The sequence below is a fragment of the Heterodontus francisci genome, chromosome 28 (genome assembly GCF_036365525.1).
Source record: "Heterodontus francisci isolate sHetFra1 chromosome 28, sHetFra1.hap1, whole genome shotgun sequence".
NCBI lineage: Eukaryota > Metazoa > Chordata > Chondrichthyes > Heterodontiformes > Heterodontidae > Heterodontus > Heterodontus francisci.
This window is the reverse complement of record NC_090398.1, coordinates 18,937,719-18,959,504: the sequence shown is the minus strand read 5'-3', so window position 1 is coordinate 18,959,504 and position 21,786 is coordinate 18,937,719.

Below are 21,786 nucleotides of genomic sequence, written 5' to 3'. Positions count from 1 at the left end.
TGTGCAGGGAAGGTCATGTCTTACCAACTTAATAGAATTCTTTGAGGAAGTGACAAAGTTGATTGATGACGGAAGGGCTGTCGATGTCATATACATGGACTTCAGTAAGGCGTTTGATAAGGTTCCCCATGGCAGGCTGATGGAGAAAGTGAAGGCGCTTGGGGTCCAAGGTGTACTAGCTAGATGGATAAAGAACTGGCTGGGCAACAGGAGACAGAGAGTAGCAGTAGAGGGGAGTTTCTCAAAATGGAGACGTGTGACCAGTGGTGTTCCACAGGGATCCGTGCTGGGACCACTGTTGTTTGTGATATACATTAATGATTTGGAGGAAAGTATAGGTGGACTGATTAGCAAGTTTGCAGACGACACTAAGATTGGTGGAGTAGCAGATAGTGAAGGGGACTGTCAGAGAATACAGCAGAATATAGATATATTAGAGAGTTGGGCAGAGAAATGGCAGATGGAGTTCAATCAGGGCAAATGCGAGGTGATGCATTTTGGAAGATCCAATTCAAGAGTGAACTATACAGTAAATGGAAAAGTCCTGGGGAAAATTGATGTCCAGAGAGATTTGGGTGTTCAGGTCCACTGTTCCCTGAAGGTGGCAACGCAGGTAAATAGAGTGGTCAAGAAGGCATACAGCATGCTTTCCTTCATCGGACGGGGCATTGAGTACAAGAGTTGGCAGGTCATGTTACAGTTGTATAGGACTTTGGTTCGGCCACATTTGGAATACTGCGTACAGTTCTGGTCGCCACATTATCAAAAGGATGTGGATGCTTTGGAGAGGGTGCAGAGGAGGTTCACTAGGATGTTGCCTGGTATGGAGGGCGCTAGCTATGAAGAGAGGTTGAGTAGATTAGGATTATTTTCATTAGAAAGACGGAGGTTGAGGGGGGACCTGATAGAGGTGTACAAAATCATGAGAGGTATAGACAGGGTGGACAGCAAGAGGCTTTTTCCCAGAGTAGGGGTTTCAATTACTAGAGGACACGAGTTCAAAGTGAAAGGGGAAATGTTTAGGGGGGATATGCGTGGAAAGTTCTTTACGCAGAGGGTGGTGGGCACCTGGAACGCGTTGCCAGCGGAGGTGGTAGACGCGGGCACGATGGAGTCTTTTAAGATGTATCTAGACAGATACATGAATGGGCAGGAAGAAAAGAGATACAGAACCTGAGAAAATAGGCGACATGTTTAGAGAGAGGATCTGGATCGGCGCAGGCTTGGAGGGCCGAAGGGCCTGTTCCTGTGCTGTAATTATCTTTGTTCTTTGTTCTATCTGCCAATTTGTTACTCAGCACTGAACCTATCAAAATCTCTTTGTAGAATCTTTATGTCCCCTTGACAACTTACTATCCAACCTATCATTGGACAGACGCATGGCAGGTTAACTTCAATGCTGAGAAATGTGAAATGATGCATTTTGGAAGGAAGGCTGAGTGATATAAACTAAATGGTACAATGTTAGAATGGGTGCCAGGACAGAGAGAACTGGGATTTCACCTATGTTACCTTTTCCACCGTAAAGCTCAATTTGGAGTTTGGAATCTGAGTTGAAACTAGCTCCTCATTCTGAAAGAGTTGGGAAATGTGTCAAAAGCTGTTTCCAGTCAGTAATTCCTGCAGTGTGGAAGTGTGAGCTATCTTTACAGAGACAGGAAATAGGGGTGTTTGAATGGACTTGCAGGTTCTGGTTGATGAGATAAGGTGAGAATTTGATTTGTGTCCCTTGCAAATACACAGAATTGAAGGTATTTACAATTCACCACATGAAGGGGACAATTTACAAAACCCGAGACAGTCAGGCAATAGCAGTAGGAAAATGAATCTCTTTTTAATGGTTTTAATTTGAAGGCCTGAGCTGATGATTGAAAAAAGCAGGAGTTCAAATCCCACACTAACTGTTGGGATTTGAATTCTGATTTTTCTCTTTAAAAAAAACATAAAACGAGAATTTAAAAACCTCTAGGAATGAAATGATTCACTCCTGACTGCTCGTACAAAGCCCGTGTGTGTCTCGGTTTTTCTGTATTTATTAATGATTCAAGGTGATGGGGTAGAATGCCACATTCCCAAGTTTGCCATTGACACAGAAATAGGCAACATTGTTAGCAGTATAACTGGAAGCATCGAATTACAAAGAGATATTAATGTCTTAAGTGAATGAGCAAAACTGTGCTGGATGGATTTCAATGTCAGCAAAAAAGAACAGAACAGAATACTTTATAAATGGTGATAAACTAGAAACACTGGAGGTGCAAAGTGACTTCGGGGGTGTCCATGTCGATTTGAGTGCAGTGTAGAGTTACCAGAATGATAACTGGACTCCAAGGGTTAAATTACGAGGCGATATTACACAAGCTAGGGATGTATCCTCTACAATTTAGGTGGATCAGGGCTGATTTGATCAAAGTTGTTGAGATATTAAAGGGAATTGATGGGGTAGTTTGGGTAAAACTATTTCGGTAGGTTGGGGAGTCAGGGACGAGTGAGCATAGTCTAAAAAGGAGAGGCAGACATTTCAGGAGTGAAGTTAGGTAACACTTCACCACACAGGAGGTGGTATTAGTTTGGAAATGTCTGCTGCAAATACTCATTGATTCAAAATCAGTTGTTCATTTTAAAATCAAAGATTGACCTCATGGAATTCCTTTTGAAAATTGAAAAATATTTCTGCCGCTCTCTGTCCTTCAGTTACTAGGTTTGTGTGCGTGTTTCTGTGTGTATGTGTGTGTCTATGTGTTTGGCTGCACCTGTTGCATTCTGCTCTCTCAGAACCTCAGTAAAACTGCACATACATCTGTTTGCCATTTTAAGTCGGCTACTTTTGATGATGCCTCTTACATCTTATACCTAGATTACAGGACTGAGTGTAACATATCTAAGTTTACTAACGATATAAAGTTAGTTGGCACAGTAAGTGGTGAGCAGGCCAATACGATTTGCAGAGGTATGTAGGCAGATTTTGTGAATGGACAAGAACATGGCAGTTGGAATTACATGTAGTGAACTGTGAAGTTATCACTTTCTTTGGAAAAATGAAAAGATGGAAAATATTTTTGATGGGTGAATGACTGGAGGCCTTTACAGACAGAGTGACCTGAGTGTCCTTGTACATGAATCCCAGAAACGTAACATGGAGTTACATCAGCCAAAAAGAAGGTAAATAGAATTTTAGCTTTTGTGACAATGAATTGGAGTATAAGAGTAAGTATGTCTTACTACAATTATACAGGGCATTGGTGAAGCCACATCTGGAGTACAGTGTGCATTGAAGTTTCCTTACCTCCAGAAGAAATTATTTCCCCTCCAGTGAATGCAACTAAATTACAAGAGATTGGATCCTGCGATTAGGGGATGGTCCTATGTGTTCTATTCCAGAAAGTCAGTTGATGAAGAATAGAACCTGAGCAAATCTTTGCAGACTTCAACATTTATTTACACAATTACACATTGGAAGCATACACCTCCTAACCCCCAAATCCAGTCTGTGTCTATTGATAGGGAGCTCAAATGAATCATCAGTTAATGCCCACCGCCTACTATAAATTAAACACAATATTCATACAATTAACATTATGAAGAGAGGCTGAGTAGGCTAGACCTGTACACCCTGTGGATTACAGGAACGGGAGGTTATGTAATTGAAACATATGAAATTCTTAAAGAGCTTGTCAGGGTAGATGCTGAGAAAATGTTTGCCCTGACTGGAGACTCTAGAATTTTGGGAACAGTTGCAGAGTAAGGCGTCGGCCATTTAGGACTGAGATGAGAAGAAATGTTTCCATTCAAACATTAGCCAGTCTTTGGAATGCTCTAACCCAGAGAGTTGGGATCCTCAGGTGCTGAGTGTATTCAAGAGAGAGTTCTATAGATTATTGGGTACGGATGGAATTAAGGGTCATAGGGATAGTCCAGGAGGGTGGAGTTGAGGTACAAGATCATTATGTTATTGTTGAATGGTGAAAACGACCGACTCCAACTCACATTGTTCATTTAAACTCGAACTGTTCTGTGCAGTTTTTTCCCCAAGTGCACAGTCCCTTTAAAAGTTTCAGAGCAGCTGCGTGCAGGTATTATTTATGACAGAACAAGGCCTGTGTGGTATTGTTTAGGCTACTATGCAGCCAATCAGATTACCATAATATTACCAGCTTCCATTTCTTATGTTTTGATGTTACACACTATCTGTTCTCACTGAGCCCGTCCTACCCATGTTACAGTGCACTCAGTTTGAAATTTGTTTCTCTATTCCGTAAAAGTCTGGTTTAATTTTGGTTTAGAGATACAGCACTGAAACAGGCCCTACGGCCCACCGAGACTGTGCCGACCATCAACCGCCCATTTATACTAATCCTACATTCCTACCACATCCCCACCTGTCCCTATATATTTCCCAACCATCTACCTATACTAGAGGCAATTTATAATGGCCAATTTACCTACCAACTTGCAAGCCTTTTTGGCTTGTGGGAGGAAACTGGAGCACCCGGAGAAAACCCACGCAGACACAGGGAGAACTTGCAAACTCCACAAAGGCAGTACCCAGAATTGAACCCGCGTCGCTGTCGCTGTGAGGTTGTGGTGCTAACCACTGTGTCACTGTGCCACTGTGCCGCCACGAGTTGCTTGAGACTTCCGCATTCTCACTCATGTAGATGAAATGTGCCATTGTCTGAAAACTGCAGAATAACCTTCTCAAATCCCATAATCAGACTATCCTCTGTGTTCAGATCCGATTCAGTTATTCTCTAGTGTTTGTAACCCAGATCGCCCTCTGTATTCTGACCCGGCTCAGCTCATGCCATGGTATTTTTTTTAAAAATCCAGGCCCATCCCTTGTTTTCTGGCCTATTTGAGTTCATTCTCCTACAGGTTATCACTTCAGACAACCGCTTATATTGTGGCCCTGTTCAGACCATTCCTTGTGTTGTGGAGAAACTTACAAACAAAAAGATTTAAGATAAAGAAGGAGGACATTCAGCCCATTGTATACATACTACCAGCAAAGAGCTACTCAGTTTAATAAAAACTCCTAGCTCTTGGTCCTTACCTTTGTTGGTTCGAGCACCTGAACAGCGTATCCAAGTTGTTTTCAAAAAGTGTGTGATCATTTCTGCCTCAGAAATCTAATCAACAATAACAGTCCATGCTTGCATAAAGAGAATACCTGGACAATATCTAGGCTTGCGCTGAAGAGTGGTAAGTAAAACTGCCACTTGCAAGACAATGACCATTTTCAGAGTGACAGTTTAAACATCTGCTTTTGAAATTCAATGAAATTACTGAAATTATTTAGAAGAATGATTCTGCAGAGGAAGAACTTCAGTTATGCGGATATGCTGGAGACATTGGCCTTTTCCTCCTTGGAGAGTAGCAGATTAAGTGGGGATATGATAAAGGTGCACCACACCATGAGGGCTCTGGTGAGTAGATAGGGAGAAACTGTTCCTATTGGCCGAGGCATCCAGAACCAGAGGATTAAAGGTGATTGGCAAAAGAACCAGAGGCGACATGTGGAAAAAGTGTTTTGCACAGTAAGTGGTTAGGATCAAAAATGCTCTGACTGAGAGTGTGGTGGAGGACTTCAAAAATTTGTACAAATATCAAGGCGACAGGGAACAGGTCGAGGAGTGGGACCACTTGCAGACAGGCAGCACAGACATGAAGGGGGAATGGCCTCTTCTGTGTGGTAACCATTCTATGATTCTATGATACCATTGTGGAATTCACAAGCATCAACATCCTGCGGGCTTACCATTGACCAGAAACTTAACTGGAGCTGCCAAATTATGGAATACTGTCCACTTCCCTGGAGGACTTCAGTACCAATCACACTCAAGAAGCTCTACACCATTCAGGAAAGGGCTGCCCACATGATTACCACCCCATTCACCATCGTAAACAGACAATTTCCACCACTGGCGCTCTGTGACTTCAGTACGTACCATTAACAAGAACACAGCAGCATATCAACAAAGATCTTTCTGCAACAAGAATTAACCCAACTACCTGTAATGTCTAGAAGTACAAATTCGGCTGGCACATGGGAACAATCCCAGTTCCAAGTGTCCTTCCAAGCCACACACCTTTCATTCAGTGTCGTTGGGACACAGTCCTGAGCTCCCTTCCTAACAGAATTATGAATGTACCTTCACAAATGGACTGCAGCCATTCAAGAAAGTCACTCAGAACCACTTTCCCACGGACAATTAGGAATGGACAACAAAAGCTGACGTTTCTAGCCGCCTCCACTGCCCGTGAATGAATAAAAAATCTCACCAGTTTATAACCGGCGGGTTTCATTGTTGTTGTGGTTAAAGCTCAGCATCCTTTGATGCTGATTTATAGTGATAAGTTAATTGTCTGGACAACCACCATTACTTTTTTTTTAAAGTAACTCTACCCATTTGTGTTCTGCTACTCATTTACTAGATCAATCTTTTTATATGTGTTAATGCCGATTAAACTCCTGTGTGTCCAACTTTAACTTTCAGTTCTGATTTATGACCGTTTAATTTGGTTAGTGCTTGACATAGGGTTTAGATTCATCTTTCTCATTTGTAAGATATTCTCTCAGACAGGAGCTAATATTTCTCAGTTCTAATGAAAGGTCATCGTCATGAAGCATTAACTCTGTTTCTCTGTCCATTGATGCTGCCAGACCTGCTGAGTATTTCCAGCATTCTCTTCCACTACACTGAAGTTTATGTTGTAACAGGAATATTCCATTTCTAATTTAATATTTTGGAGATCGTTATGATTGAACTCCTTGTCACAGTGATAAATTTGAGAAAATAACTTTGTCCATCTCCTCATCATCTTAAAACCGGCATTCATCTGAAGGAACCCTTTGTTCTAAAGACATAAAACTAATTTCCGCACCAAATGAAGTCTTATTGATGAAATAAATTTGTGCGCCCAAGCCCAGTATCTCGTATATAAGGTGGTTCCCTCTCTTAACTCTCATGACGCCACTGCCAAAACCCATCATTGTTATCTTTGAAACGTGAACTTGAAATGTGCTGAATTTACAGGAATAAGTTATGTTTACTCAATGAACGAATGTAATGCTGACATCGAACGTGTGCTACAAAATGAAAGAACTGTGCGCACAAGAACTAATCTACTTTTCACATTACCGAAAAGAAGGACGCTGGACGATGGGAATTATGTTGAACTTGACTTTCCGATGTGAATAATCTTTCTTTAATTGTATCTGCATTTTCTAACTAATCTCAGGATCACTGCCCAGGGATATTTCAACACATTCTTCAGCTCTTCTCTGAATTTCCTCTGAGTCGCTACATAAATGCATGGATTTTGAATACAAGTCAAATACTTAAGGCAGGTTCCGGTTTCATAGGCGATATATCCAGGAGCTGTGAGGTCACCTCGGTAATAATTGGTGTCGGTCAGTCTGGTCGCCACGAAACTCACGGCAACTGTCAACCACAACAGTATAAAACTGCCCGATACAGTGAACAATAAAATAATGGATTTCCTTCGGTTCTCCATTTCTGAATCACTGCGATTCTCACTCCTGTTACCCCGGAGTTTCCTGCGGGTTCTGTTGGCCACTGAAATACGTCCGATAGTTGAACAATTAAATGAGACAATTAAAGTAAAAGGAACCCAAACGACCCAGGTGCTCTGAAACCAGATGTACGCTGCACTGAGTTGTGAGGAAAAAAATTCCACTTTTGTTTTGCAGCCCCACTGCACATTGTTAATTATTTGCTCAGGTTCGTATAGAAATAAAAAGTAAATGTTCTTCAAAAAACTCAAGAAACAGAACACTGTTATAACCACGCCTGCAGTTCTTTCGGTGCAATATCTTGCTTTAAACTTCTGGAAGCAGACAGCTACAGAACGGTCAAATGTGAAGGAGACTGTGAACCAAACAGACAAATCAAAGTTGACATTACCTATGTATATAATAATCTTACACGGTAGTGTAAGACAGGAATGAAAGTGGAAACTGATAGATGAAAATACGTCCCACTATTACATTGATGAATATAATCAGGAGATCTGCTGTTGCCATGGCCACCATATAAACATAAATACATTTGGACAGATCGCACTTTCTTCTGGAGAGAATTATAATTGTCACCAAGTTCACTGTAAGAAAGAGACGAGATAAATCATGTTTTAGTGGCTATTTGAAATGTATTTGGCAATACCTCTTGATAGCGTTTTACTCCATTCAGTCTGATTATATAGGATTAGCTGTGGAGCCATTTCCTTGGAAACCTGACCATATATTTTAATAAGCTGCTGTAGAGCACACTGTGCATGGGTGACACTTGATTGTTTGTACAGGACCTTGAAAGAACATTGTAACATCAGTAAAGCTATCATATTAAGGGAAACAGCAAGTGTGGACACCCAGTTCAAAATTAGTTGCAGTAAGCAGCGACTGTGTAATGCTAACACCAGGGAAACACTTTTTCTTATTCTACCTGTTGCATAAACAGCAAGATTGTCAACACAAATTACAAATAAATAGTTTATAATGGCTCACCAGGGACACCCACGGCTGCGACAATCGGATAGTAAATGTCCTTCATCACCAGAATAGCTGGTTTCCACATTTTAACTAAGAATAGATGAATCCTGTATGAGTTGAAAGACTGGTGCACGTCTGAGTGAATGTGAGAGAACCTACATTTATACAGACATTTATCCTCCAAGGAGTTAATCAGCTTTAATCATAATTAGCATTGGTTGTAGTCATTTAACAAATAGATGTAGTAAGTAATATTTTTCTTGGCAACTCAGAATTCGTGAAATGGTTAATGCTAAGATAGTTTTGAAAACACAAAATTAAAATCCAAGGTTAATACATGAATGTGGATCCTATTCCCACAGGATCAGCCAATGTAATTCTCTTACCATGAATCGACCTGACACTGTCCTTCTGTCCAACATTGATTCAAAACCTGACGATCAGGCAGCAGAAGAAATCCTGCAATATTGTGATGAAAATAGTCCTTTAGCAACACTGGTGATTTTAGTCTTCTGAGACTAATGGGACCAGTACATGTATACAGAGATTTGTATGCGTATCCTTGCTGGAGTTATACCATATTCACACTGGCGGTGGTCATATTCCTCCAGTACTTGTGGTACCCTACAGTTATGCAAGAGGTGAGCAGGATATCACTGTAATAGTGGTATAACATCATTTACTCCAGAGGTGACCAGGTTCCTCTGAGACGAAAAGCACTTACGATTACAGTAAATGTGTCCATCTTCCTCTGTATTCGTGGCACCTATACTTAGAGGAGATGGGATCATCCTGCTCCAGTACTAGTGGTTCCCTACACTTGCATTAAAGGTAATAGCCCTTTTCTGATACTTCTGATTCCCTTTATTTACTCCAGACATGGCCACTGGTGCTAACCCTACACTTACGTGAGATAAAACAATACTCCTCTGGTACTTGTGCTCAGCTATAATTGCAATGGCGGTAACAGCACCCCTTGGCGACTAATGGTTCCCTGCACTTTCATTAGAACAAAAGAACATAGGAAATAAGAGCTTTCAATGATGGCGCTCCACAATCCTGTGGGGTACAGAATTCCAACGATTCACAACCCTGTGAGTGAAGAAATGTTCTGCTTCAATGAGATCAGTTTACACAGTCTGTCATCATAGGACAACACACTCATCCCAGGAACCAATCTAGTGAACCATCACTGTCGTGCTCACAAGGCGAGAATATTCTCCCTTAGATATGGAGACCAAAGCTGCACAAAGTACTCCAGGTGTTGTCTCACCAAAGCCCTGTACAATTGTAGCAAAGCATCTTTATTATAGTGCTCCAATCCCCTTGCAGTAAAGGCCAAACATGCCACTTGTCTTCTTAATTGCTTGCTGGTCCTGCATACTTTTTTTTTGCATTCCTTGTACGAGTATAGCCACGTCCGTCTGAACATCAACATTTAGCTGTTTCTCACCTATTAAAAATCAGCTTTTTTTCTTATTACCAAAGAGAATAACCTCACACTTCCCTCCATTATACTCCATCTGTCACCAGGTTGCCCTTTTACTTAACCAGTCTTTATCTCTTTGCAGTCTCGTTGTGTCTTCCTTACAAATGAAAGGTGAATCTGTTACTCCAGTACAAGTGCAGCAACCACAATTACACTGGAGGTGATCGTGCTTCTCTGTACAAGTGACACTCTACACTTACACTGAAAAGGTTTTCTTACAGTTTGAGTGGTAGATCCGCACATGAAGTAGAGGAGATCATGCTGCTCCAGTACAAGTGGTGATCTAAACTCACACAGTAGAGGCACCATTCTTCCTTCAGTACTAGTGGTAATCCAACATTTACAACTAGAGGTAAAAATGTTCCTCTCGTACTGGTGGAATACAGTAGAGATATTTATGCTGCTTCAGTACTAGTGGTATCCTACAATTACACTAACGATGACAGTTTTTCTCTGGTAGGAGTGGTAAACTGAACGTTTATTGGAGAAGATAGGGCCCAACTTCTGTTACTAGTGGTGCCACATCAACTGCACTAGATGTGACCATGCTGTTCTGGTGCTAACAATTCTCATACACATAAACTAGGTGTGGCCGTACGACTGGTGTCTCTACATTTCCACTGGCTGTGAGCGAGGCCCTAAGTTACTAGTGGCTCCCCCCCACATGTATCATAACTGACTGTGTTCCTCCATAACTTGTGGTTCCCCTACAAAAACACTACATGTGATGGTATTACTCTGATGCAAGTGGTATCGTAGACATGCACTATATGTGACTGTATTCCTGTGATAACAGTTGTAGCCTGCACATGCATTATATGCAACCATACCCTTCTGGTATTAATGGTACCCTACAAATACACTATATATGACCATATTCCTCTGGTGCTAGTGATGCCCTACACATACACTACATGTAACTGTGTTCTTGTAGTACTAGTGTTGCCTACAGTTATGTTAGAGATGACAATGTTCTCTCTTTCCGGCAGATGCTTCTATTCCTTTTCTAACCCCCGTTGTGTTGATCTGACTGTGACCAAACTACTACAATACTGCTGATGACCAGTTTTGTAGCTCCGTTGTTGCACTTGTTGATGGAACACAAGTATGTCAAATTTTTCAGCACTATTGATACGCTTACGACTGGATATAGAGCTATGCCTCAGCCTCTGCAATGCGGACACTAATCTTGCAGCTCCACTGTAATACCCCACAGAAAATCTTTGTAATCCTTTGCTATCTACTATTGTCGATCCTTGAATGATCCCTTTCCCAATGTAGATTAAATATGAGTTCACCTCAATGGCTCCGAATCAGAATACCCAAAAGATACTGAATGAATGAATTACTATGTTGTTGCTAAATCTTCAAAGAAGTCAGTCTATCATGCACTACCGATTGTTTATGGTCTACAAAATCATAATTGCTACTTTAGCATAAATAATGATCTTAATGTTCGTATGTTTGTATCATGGGATATCTCTCCCTGCTGCACAAACTCCTTAGCATTAAATGTGGCCATTTCTTTTGTTCCTAGCACTGTAGAGGAAAACAGAAGAGTACAAGAAAACCTGTTTGTTTACCCTTCCACAATTTAGAGGTCAATTTTCCCTCCCGTTTTCCAAATTTCCCGTTTGTCTGGCAGTTCAGATCCCAGACAAGCCCCCAATTGGTTACGGCCACCTGGTGAGGGTGGTTTGCACTGTTCAACTCCCACCTGACTGCAGCAAGTATTTTTTGGTTATGAGGGTATAACCCTAACTTGTTTTATTTGTCAAATGAACAGCTGCCTTGTGGGCGTCTCGGGAGAGACCACGGCTAAGGGAGTAAACCCTAACAGAAAATCCTGAGTGGAACCCCGTAGGCGGTCATGCCTGCAGCCATACCGGTGCCAAACGTCGTGCTCTGCACTCCTTTGGACCCCACCAGAAAGGCCGAGAGGGGGGTTTTGACGCTTGGGCAACTCTCAACCTCCATACATTCGCCCAGGCATGCGCCATGGAGAGGTCACTCCATAGTTGCCTCACAGCGACTGACACCACTGACCACCTCTAGGCGCTTACCCATTGTCTCTCGAGACAAGGAGGCCAAAGAAGAAGAAGAATACTTAGATATTAGTTGTAAAAACCTAGCAATTTCAATAACGGATAATTGATAGGCATTTGCTTGATGAAATTGATAACAGTTTATAAATGAAGCTCAGTGTTTCACCGCACTTCAGTATTAGTTTGATTGCTGATTATCAAATTGTAGTAGAGATCATTTTCAGAGACTTCAATGGAAATGATCATCGGGTGGTGTAAAAGCGGGCAGCCAATCCGCCGCTGCCCATTTTGTAACATTACCCAAAACGAATTTCTATTCTAATCTTTGTATTGACAGTTGGCAATATCTGCAGAGCTTATTCTGCATCATGATTTTGAGAGGCGTCTTTCAGTTGATCTACTTCATGCCCTGGGCTGGTCTCATTAGTTTCCAGAATGTTGGCTTGAAAGGGTTAGAGTTTGTCTCCTAACCTCTGCTCCTGACTGAATCCACCATTTGAACTGACAAATGTACCTGTTGTGTTGCAATATTCTTATGACAGATAATCGTTTGTGTTGAAGTAGGCTCCTCGAGTTAATTTCTTGGTGAATACTCTAAATTTGATATTATCTATTTTCGCACCAGTGTCAGTGTCAGTTTCTGAATTCTAATTCGGTAATGGCGGCCCAGTTGGTTTGTCAGTTTTATTCTTTAATTAACCAACGACAGTGAAGGTGAATTTCACTGCATTTCTCAGCTTCTCTCGGAATTTAGTCCGTGTTAGCGCATATATGCAAGAGATTGTACAGCAGCTGAGAAGCTGCAGCGCGAGAGACTTTCACTGAGGACAAGGAATAAGGTTAAGTTCTTGAAAGTGAATTGTTTAATTGAACAGAATATCATGATATGCACCATCCGCAGAAGTATAAAACTTCTCGATGTAACACCGAACCAGCATTGTGTATGTCACTGTTCCATTACAAGCAGAGCCCTTCGCATTGTCTACTGGTGATTGCTGTGAAAATGACTGTTACCACGTGAAACAGCAACACCAGCAAGAAGGGAATTAATGGGTTTAATAAACGGTCATTGGTTCATGTAACCAACATTTTGCTTCAGCTAACAGTGCTTCTTTCGAGTGTAAGCATTCCTGTGTGTAAAATAAAGCTGGACGTTTTTAAACACACAGCAGCAAGCACAATATTACCGGGACAGCAGCCGCAACTTTCTCACTGTAATGTTTCCTTTTGAACTGCTGGGAGCAAAGGGGAAGAAATCGATCAAAAGTGAAAGCGACCGTGAACCAGACAGAGCAAGCGATGGTGGTACAGCACAAAACCAGATGGATTGTGCACTGCGGAGAGTGAAACAAGGGAGTAAAAGTGTAATAAATCTAACTGATGTGCCACAGTAATACACAATGAATAACGTTCGTCTGATCCGCTATTCCCATTGCTACCAGTTAACCAGTGAGGCATTTGGAGAAAATACATTTTCCTCGGGTCAGGATGAGAATCACCAACTAGATGACTGTGAAAATGAGAGAGAGAAAATAGTCCACAGACGAGAGAGGGGAGGCGGGGTGGAAATCACAGGCAAAAACAACTTGATTACAACAATCTTTTTCGAACAAAAAGGCACAGATATTAAATATGTGGATTGACAGGCTTGCTCGGCAATTTTAGTGGGCAGTAAAGATTCAACAACGTTGCTGTGGGTCTGGAGTCACATGCAGGCCAGACCAGGTAAGGACGGCAGATTTCCTTCCCTATAGGACTTATATTCGCTTTTGTTGAAAAGGGATTGGTGTATAAGAGTAAAGAAGCTTTACTAAAATTACACAACCCTTACCTAAGGAAGGAAATACTTGCTGAGAGCGAGTGCAACTGAGGTTCACAAGCCTGATTCATTCGTGTTGAGCTACAGATTGTATAATCATACTGGTTTCATCATTCTGGGATTATACACTGTTTGACCTCACTGGGCCCATTGTCCAAGGGCCCATTGTCTGCCTGTGTGTTCGGTTTGAAGGTTTGTTTTTCTCTCTCAGTGGAAGTGTAGCCATCTGAGACTGCAGCATTATTACTCATGTACATAGAAATGTGCCATTGGCTGTAAACTGCAAACTCACACTTCTCAACCCCCATTCCCAGGTTGTCCTCTACATAATGAACCGATTCAGCCCATCCCCTGAGGTTTATATATCATATTGTGTTCTGTGTTATGGACCTGTATTGTCCATTCCCTGTGGTTTCTGTCCCAAATCATCCCTGTATGTTGGCCCGTTTCAGTCAATTTCCCCTCGGATCAATATCGTGGATCATCACCTTTATCGTGATCTGGTTCAGTCCGTTCCGTGGGGTTGATAGAAATGTAAAACATAGAAAAAATACGGTTCTGATGGAGGCCATTAACACCATGGATTCGTCTGATTTCACAGTCTTTTCTTTTAGGACACCAAACAAAAAACACCTTTCTTACAAAAGGATCTCAATGAATTAGAATCATCATTGGATTCACAGCACAGGATACTTTCCGTGTATCTGATGTTGTGTACGGGCCCCATAAATACAACAAAAAATTCTCTGTTTGTACTTAAATAAAGCGCAGATATCTGGGTTGTCAGTTTTGACTTGCCATAATAGGACAGGCATTGCTGGCTATCCCGTTAAAAACGGTCAGGATAAATTTGCAACTTTACACAATAACGTCTTATCATTTTCTTGTTAAAGAACATCAGAATCTGGGAAAGCCTGTCACTGCCATGGCTGAAGGTTCAAACAAGGGTGTAGATTCAACATGCGCAGGACAGGGTATAAGTAGAAAGAGAGAAATGAGTGACCATCTGGAGGGACATCACTGTCTCAGGTGGAGGGAGCCCCTGAGTACTGGAACTGTCCGATAGATACCTGGCATTGCAGATTGAAAGGTGGATAGAAACGGATCTTCCTGAGCAACAGTGTGGCACCATGGAGCAGGAGAGAATTCCTGGCATCATCTGGTTGATGGAAATGAGAGGAGCAAATGGCCATGGTCCGAACCAATAACCCAGTTAGAAGTACATTTATAAGGAGCATATGAGGGTTTTAGCTCTAAACTAAAACAAGACATTATGGTGGTGATCACCAGACTAGTTTCCACTGCGCTGCTTGTGGAGGGAAATATAAGGCAGGTGTGGTAGCAGCGCTGGAGCAGGAGGAAAGGGTTCACCTTCTTCAGGCACTAGAGTGAGGTTGAGGGGGAAGGGAAGGGAGGGGATCACCGTGATCTGAACCGATCAACAAGAATGGTTTTACAGAAAAGGTGCATGGAGTAATGGGAAGAGCATCAGCTGATATGACTGGGTGGGTGGGGGAGGTCATATCCGGATCTGAGACTAGAGCGCGGAATTAATGGTATTGTTGGAACAAAATATAAAATCTACAAAATAGTGAAAATTTATCAGCAGGTGTAAGGACGTTGGCTTTGAAATAATGAGAAAGCAATGCTGGGTACTCTAACAAAGTCAACATTCCTGAAAATTGGAGTCATTGCTGAGTGTTATGTTTTTTTTTTATTATTCGTTTGTGGGGTGTGGGCGTCGCTGGCAAGGCCAGCATTTGCTGCCCATCCCTAATTGCCCTTGAAAACTGATTGACTTACCAGGCCATTTCAGAGGGCATTTTAAGAGTCAACCACATTGCTGTGGGTCTGGAGTCACGTGTAGGCCAGACCAGGTAAGGACAGCAGATTTTCTTCCCTAAAGGACATTGGAATTGTCTGACATTTGGAATGTCAGGAGCACGAGAGATGTGAGTTAGTATCTATTTGTTACAGCCTAGGTTTTCGCAGGACTCAGACAGAAATGTTCCTGTTTTCCCGTCATTTTGAGGGAAAATAATTGTGAACCCTTGTATTATTCCAGCGTTGCATGACTGAACGAGAAAAGATACAACAAACATACATTTATACAACAAAAACAAAATACTGCAGATGCTGTAAATATGTAATAAAAGCAGAAAGTGCTGGAAATACTCAACAGTTCTGGCAGCATCTGTGGAGATAGAAGCAAAGTTAACGTTTTAGGTCTGTGACCTTTCATCAGAATTGGTGCATTTATACAGCACGTTTCACATAGGACAACGACCCAGGGCGCCTCACAGGAGCATCAAGCAATATTTGGCACCTACTCACATACAGAGATATTAGGACAGGCAACTAAAGATTGGTCAAAGACGTCAGGTTGAAGAAATATCTTGAAGGATGATAGAGATGTAGAGAGAATTTCCAAGGATTTGTGTCAAAATATAATCCAAACTATATGCAGTTCAGCAATAGGAAGGGTAATGGTACAATTCACGGTGGGCTTTGCAGGCCAACAAGCAGTGAAGGTGGAATACAGGGAGAACTCGAAAAAATAGTTGTCGAGGGTGACGTTTTGGATAGATTAAAAAAAAACCTTTGTTTCGTAAAATGATGGTGGAAGTGACAAAGTTGGTTTGCTGGAAGCAGATTTGGTCCATACTTAGAGATAACTGTGGAGAAGAATGTCAATCTAACAAAAACAGCCTAAGTGGATAAGACACAGGGACCAGTGATAATTCGGATCAGGCTGTGACAGGAAGTCAGAGAGGTGACAGCAGGGACTGTGAGCACAGTATTTCAATCCTTTATTAATATCAATATATTCAACTTAACTTGGACTGAAGGAACCCAAGTAATGACTCTGTTAAAATAGGGAGACGGGATGAACTGGGTAACTGGATTAGTCTACGTCCATTGTGGGCAAACGCCTCGAATCTGTCAATCCAGGTGGAAATAATAGAGATTTAGTTATACAGGGGATGATGAGGGACTGTCAGAACAAATAATCTGTTGACATTTCGTAGTTGACAAATGTATGAACATAAGAATATTGAGGAAGAAGTAAAAAGCCTTGGATCCACCCAGCCTGTCCCACACATTTGCGAATAGTTGTGTATCACAACATATACACTCCCCACTCCAACCAAAACCTGTCATCCCCTGGGAGAGGGGAAAAAGCAGACTCGGAAAACAGGCCAATCTTTGGGAATATACCTTTGAAATTCCTTTCTGTACCATCTATGCGATCACAACTAGTTCTTGAGATCACCCTGACTCCGAATTTCCTGGAATTTTTGTAGAAACTAATGTGCCTCTCAGCCAGAAACAGATTCAACTCTCGCTTGAAGGATTTCAGGGAGTCAGTGTTCACCACACGAGATGACAGTCTGTTCCAGCAGGTCACTATTCTTTAGGATAAGAACCACCTCCTGACATCTAAACTAGATCTGACATTAATCACTCAAACAATGTGAACCTACTCCTCCATAACCTATTTAATTGGAATGAGTTGTTCCACTGGAACACAACCTAATCCCTTCATCACATTGTGAACCTCAATCAGACCAGCCCTATTTCTAGGCTTCTCTGATGTGTAGAATCCTGACTCTGTTATTCTACCTTGACAACTAAGATACTGTATACTGCGAATTAGTTTACTTAACATCCTCTGCACACTTTTCAAAGCGTAAATATTACCTGTCATATGAGGAGATTGAAACTGGACACTGTATTGCCTGTGAGACCTGGCCTATATCTTGTGCCAGGACAAACAGAATGCATCGTCTTATGATCAATTGTCTATTAATGCACCTTTATATCCTATGTACTCTGTCACTTCATGGCACTGACATGTACCTTTGTAGATCTATGCTCTAGAATGCCCACATCTCTTCCTGTCTCCAACTTCTTGAATAATTTTCCCTGAAGTGTGCATGAATGCTGAGAATTCGCCCTGCCCACTGCCCACTGCACATATCCATCGTTTGCCAGTCATGAGCCCAATATTCCAACACATTAAGATGAAGGTTTGTTCATACAGGTTATGTAGATTGTTTGAACGTCACACATTCAGTGTTTTTACACACCACTTGGGCCTCGTTAGATGGGATCTGTGGTCTCAGAAAACGCCATCAGTCTATTGGGCTGATTCTACAATAATATAAAAGAAAAATAGTCCAGATTCTGGAAATCTGAAATAAAAACAAGAAATGCTGGAAATTCTCAGCAGCTCTGGCAGCGTCTGTGGAGAGAGAAGCAAAGTTAACGTCTAAGGTCAGTGACCCTTCATCAGTTCTGAAACGTTAATTATTGCTTCTCTCTCCACCGATGCTGCCAGACCTGCTAAATATTTCCAGCATTTCTTGTTTTTATTATGAGTTATTTTATGGCTGATTCTGCAACCTGCCCTCCAGTCCAATGAGGCTGCACCAAGAGCAGGCCTGGTCACGTGACCCTGTAAAACCACAAGTGGGCGGGGCTTGTGCTGACTGCTTTGTGATTGGTTCCTGGCTCCATTTGTGATGTCACCTTGAGACAGATTTCAGCCCCTGGTTACAATTCATCAGTTTCAGTTCCCGTGGGCAGGAGCTGGAGTTGGCAGCGGACACTGGGAGTTCAATCCATATAAAGAGGAGAAAGGGAAGTATAATTTAATGTTAAAGTACTTGAATAGCATGTTATTAATTACAAAGATGGTGTATCAAACATAAGCAAAGTTTCTAAACATAGTTTTATTGTATTCCAGGTACAGATTCTTATTCTAACCAGCCGCTAGCAGTTGTAGGACAGGCTGCCCAGTATCTCTGGTTCTCCTATTCCTCCAGGTAAGCACCTTCCCATTAGAGTTACTATTGTGAAGAGGAAGCTCAGGGTGAACCCAGGACCTGCCACCCCACGGTTTGGATTTTAGCACAAGAACGCCCTGCATCAAACGCAACTTCAATCATGGTAACTCACCTTTGTACTGCGTTCTGCAACATAAGGAGAGATGTCTCAGCAGACTTTATCTTGCAGGGAACACAAACTGGGCAGCAAGCTGACAGAGAGTAAAGACGCATAGAGTTGTGAGTGTCCAGTCAGAGAGCCGGACACTGAGAGAGAAAGGGCACCAAACGAGGGTGGGGATTGAAGTTAGGAAATATTAATACACACAAAGGTTCATTGAAGCTTGGAACGCTCTTCACAAATTTCAGTTGATGTTAGGTCAAATCGTAATGTTAAATAGGGGATTGAAACAAATTAGTTAACGATATGGGACAAAGGCAGTTATGCAGAGTGAGGTCACAGATCATACAAAATCTCAATGAATGGTAGAACGGACAAGAGCCTATTCCTGACCGTATGTTCCTATGAGCTCCAGATACCCCGGGTATAGTTTTTTATTAACTAATATTTGCTGAGGTCGGAGCAGAGAGGAATAATCTTGTTCCACAGAAACATCCAGTGGAGTGGAGAGTATGTGCTGTGATGCATGGCTGGAAGGGATTACATGGAAAATATAGAAACATAAAAATAGGAGCAGGAGTAGGCCATTTGGCCCTTCGAGCCTGCTCCACCATTCATTATGATCATGGCTGATCATCCAACTCGGTAACCTGTTCCCGCTTTCACGCCATACCCTTTGATCCCTTTGGACCCAAGAGATATATCGAACTCCTTTTTGAAAACATACAATGTTTTGGTCTCAACTGCTTTCTGTGGTAGCGAATTGCACAGGCTCACCATTCTCTGGGTGAAGAAATTTCTCCTCATCTCAGTCCTGAAAGGTTTACCTTGAATCCTAGGACTATGACCCCTGGTTCTGGACTCCCCCAACATCGGGAACATCCGTCCTGCATCTACCCTCTCAAGACCTGTTAGAATTTTATAGGTTTCTATGAGATCCCCCTCACTCTTTTGAACTCCAGCGAACATAATCCTAACCGACTCAATCTCTCCTCATATGTCAGTCCCACCATCCCAGGAATCAGTCTGGTAAACCTTCGCTGCACTCTCTCTATAGCAAGAGCATCCTTCCTCAGATAAGGAGACCAAATCTGCACACAATATTCCAGGTGTAACCTCACGAAGGCCCTGTATAATTGCAGCAAGACATCCCTGCTCCTGTACTCGAATCCTCTCGCTATGAAGGCCAACATAACATTTGCCTTTTTTGCTGCCTGTTGCACCTGCAGGCTTACCTTCAGCAAATGGTGTACGAGAACATCCAAGTCTCGCTGCATATTACCCTCTCTCAGTTTATAGCCATTCAGCCTTCCTGTTTTTGCTACCAAAGTGGATAACCTCACAGTTATCCACATTATACTGCATCTGCCATGCATTAGTCCACTCACTCAACTTGTCCAAATCACCCTGAAGATTCTCTGCATCCTCCTCACAACTCACCCTCCCACCCAGTTTTGTGTCTTCTGCAAATTTGGAGATATTACATTTAGTTCCCTCATCTAAATCATTCATGTATATTGTGAATAGCTGGGGTCCTAGCACCGATCCCTGCGGTACCCCACTAGTCACTGCCTGCCATTCAGAAAAATACCCATTTATCCCTACTCTTTGTTTTCTGTCTGCCAACCAACTTTCTTTCTATCAGAATACACTATCACCAATCCCATGCACTATAACTTTACACGCAAAAGGAGATAGGTAGGGAATCAGGCACAAAGGATTTGTAATAGGCAGGCAAGGATCTTCAAACAAATTTACTGGCGCAATGAGAGCCAGCGAAAGTTGGCACAAAGGCAGTGAACAGGTTTGTGGGACTTTATCCAGGACAACCCTTGCCCTCTGACATTGAGAATCGGTATAGTTTGTGGAGTGGGGAAGTGAGATGTTGGGAGAGAGAGCTTGGGGAGATTAATCATCGAGGTGATAAAGGATGGAATTCGGGTTCAGGCAGTAGAGAGGTTGAACAGGTAATGTTTTGATGGTGGCTGGTAGTGGATGAGCTGTAGGAGAAGAAACTGAAATCGGGGTCGAATAGAGCACCAAGGATCCACGCATCTGTGTTTAGCCTGGGTTTTAAGTAAGGAGACTGATAGAGTCAAGACAGTCTTTGTGATGGTGTTTGTGGAAAACAGAGAGCCTGGTGCCAGTTTCGTCAACATTTCTCTCAAATAAATGTTGTCTCATCCAAATCTCAATGTTAGTTAGACAGTTGGAGAATGGCAACACCCTGGGGTCAATAGAGGAGGAGGAGGGAGTGACATTGGTCTGCTTACAGAAACTGATCACACTTCCTGATGGGCTGAGAGGGTTCATATATCAGGTACTAATAAAATACCTAAGGCTACATCTTACATGGACAGGAGAAATCGTTGAATGAGACGAATGCCCTGATAAGCCTCTTCGATGCATCTGGCAAATGCTTTGTTCCCATGTCAAAGCAGAGGAAAAGGAAGTGCAGACTCACGATGCTGTCTCTCCACCTGTGGGATATCCAAATTGCCCTGTGGAAGTGTGGTGTAGAGTTTGTGACTTGACATCACAACGGCAGTGTGATTAGAGGGGTGGGGATGCTAACAGTGCCTCCGAGTAGATGTTTCTTCAGGTAGGAATATTTTGAAAGGCTGCATGAGGAAGTTATCAGCAGCTCTCTTGGCTCGCTCTCTCTGATTGGGGGTATTGTGAGTGATTGGCAACAAAGTATAGGAGATCTAAAAAGGTCGGTAGTAATCCATCCGCACCCCTGCAGGAACCTCAGACGATCTTTACAACTGTCCAACCAAGAGAATGGTGACAGATAACTGTAAAAGAAAAATACTCTACCACATAACAAAGAGAATCCTGGCGCCAAATTATAGAGTGGAGCAAATTCCGCTAATTGCAAATTTATTTTTCTGCATTATTGCAGCTCATGCCTGGCAGAATTCTTTTTCTTTAATCTTACTACTTTTATAGTGTTGGATGTTTCCCTACT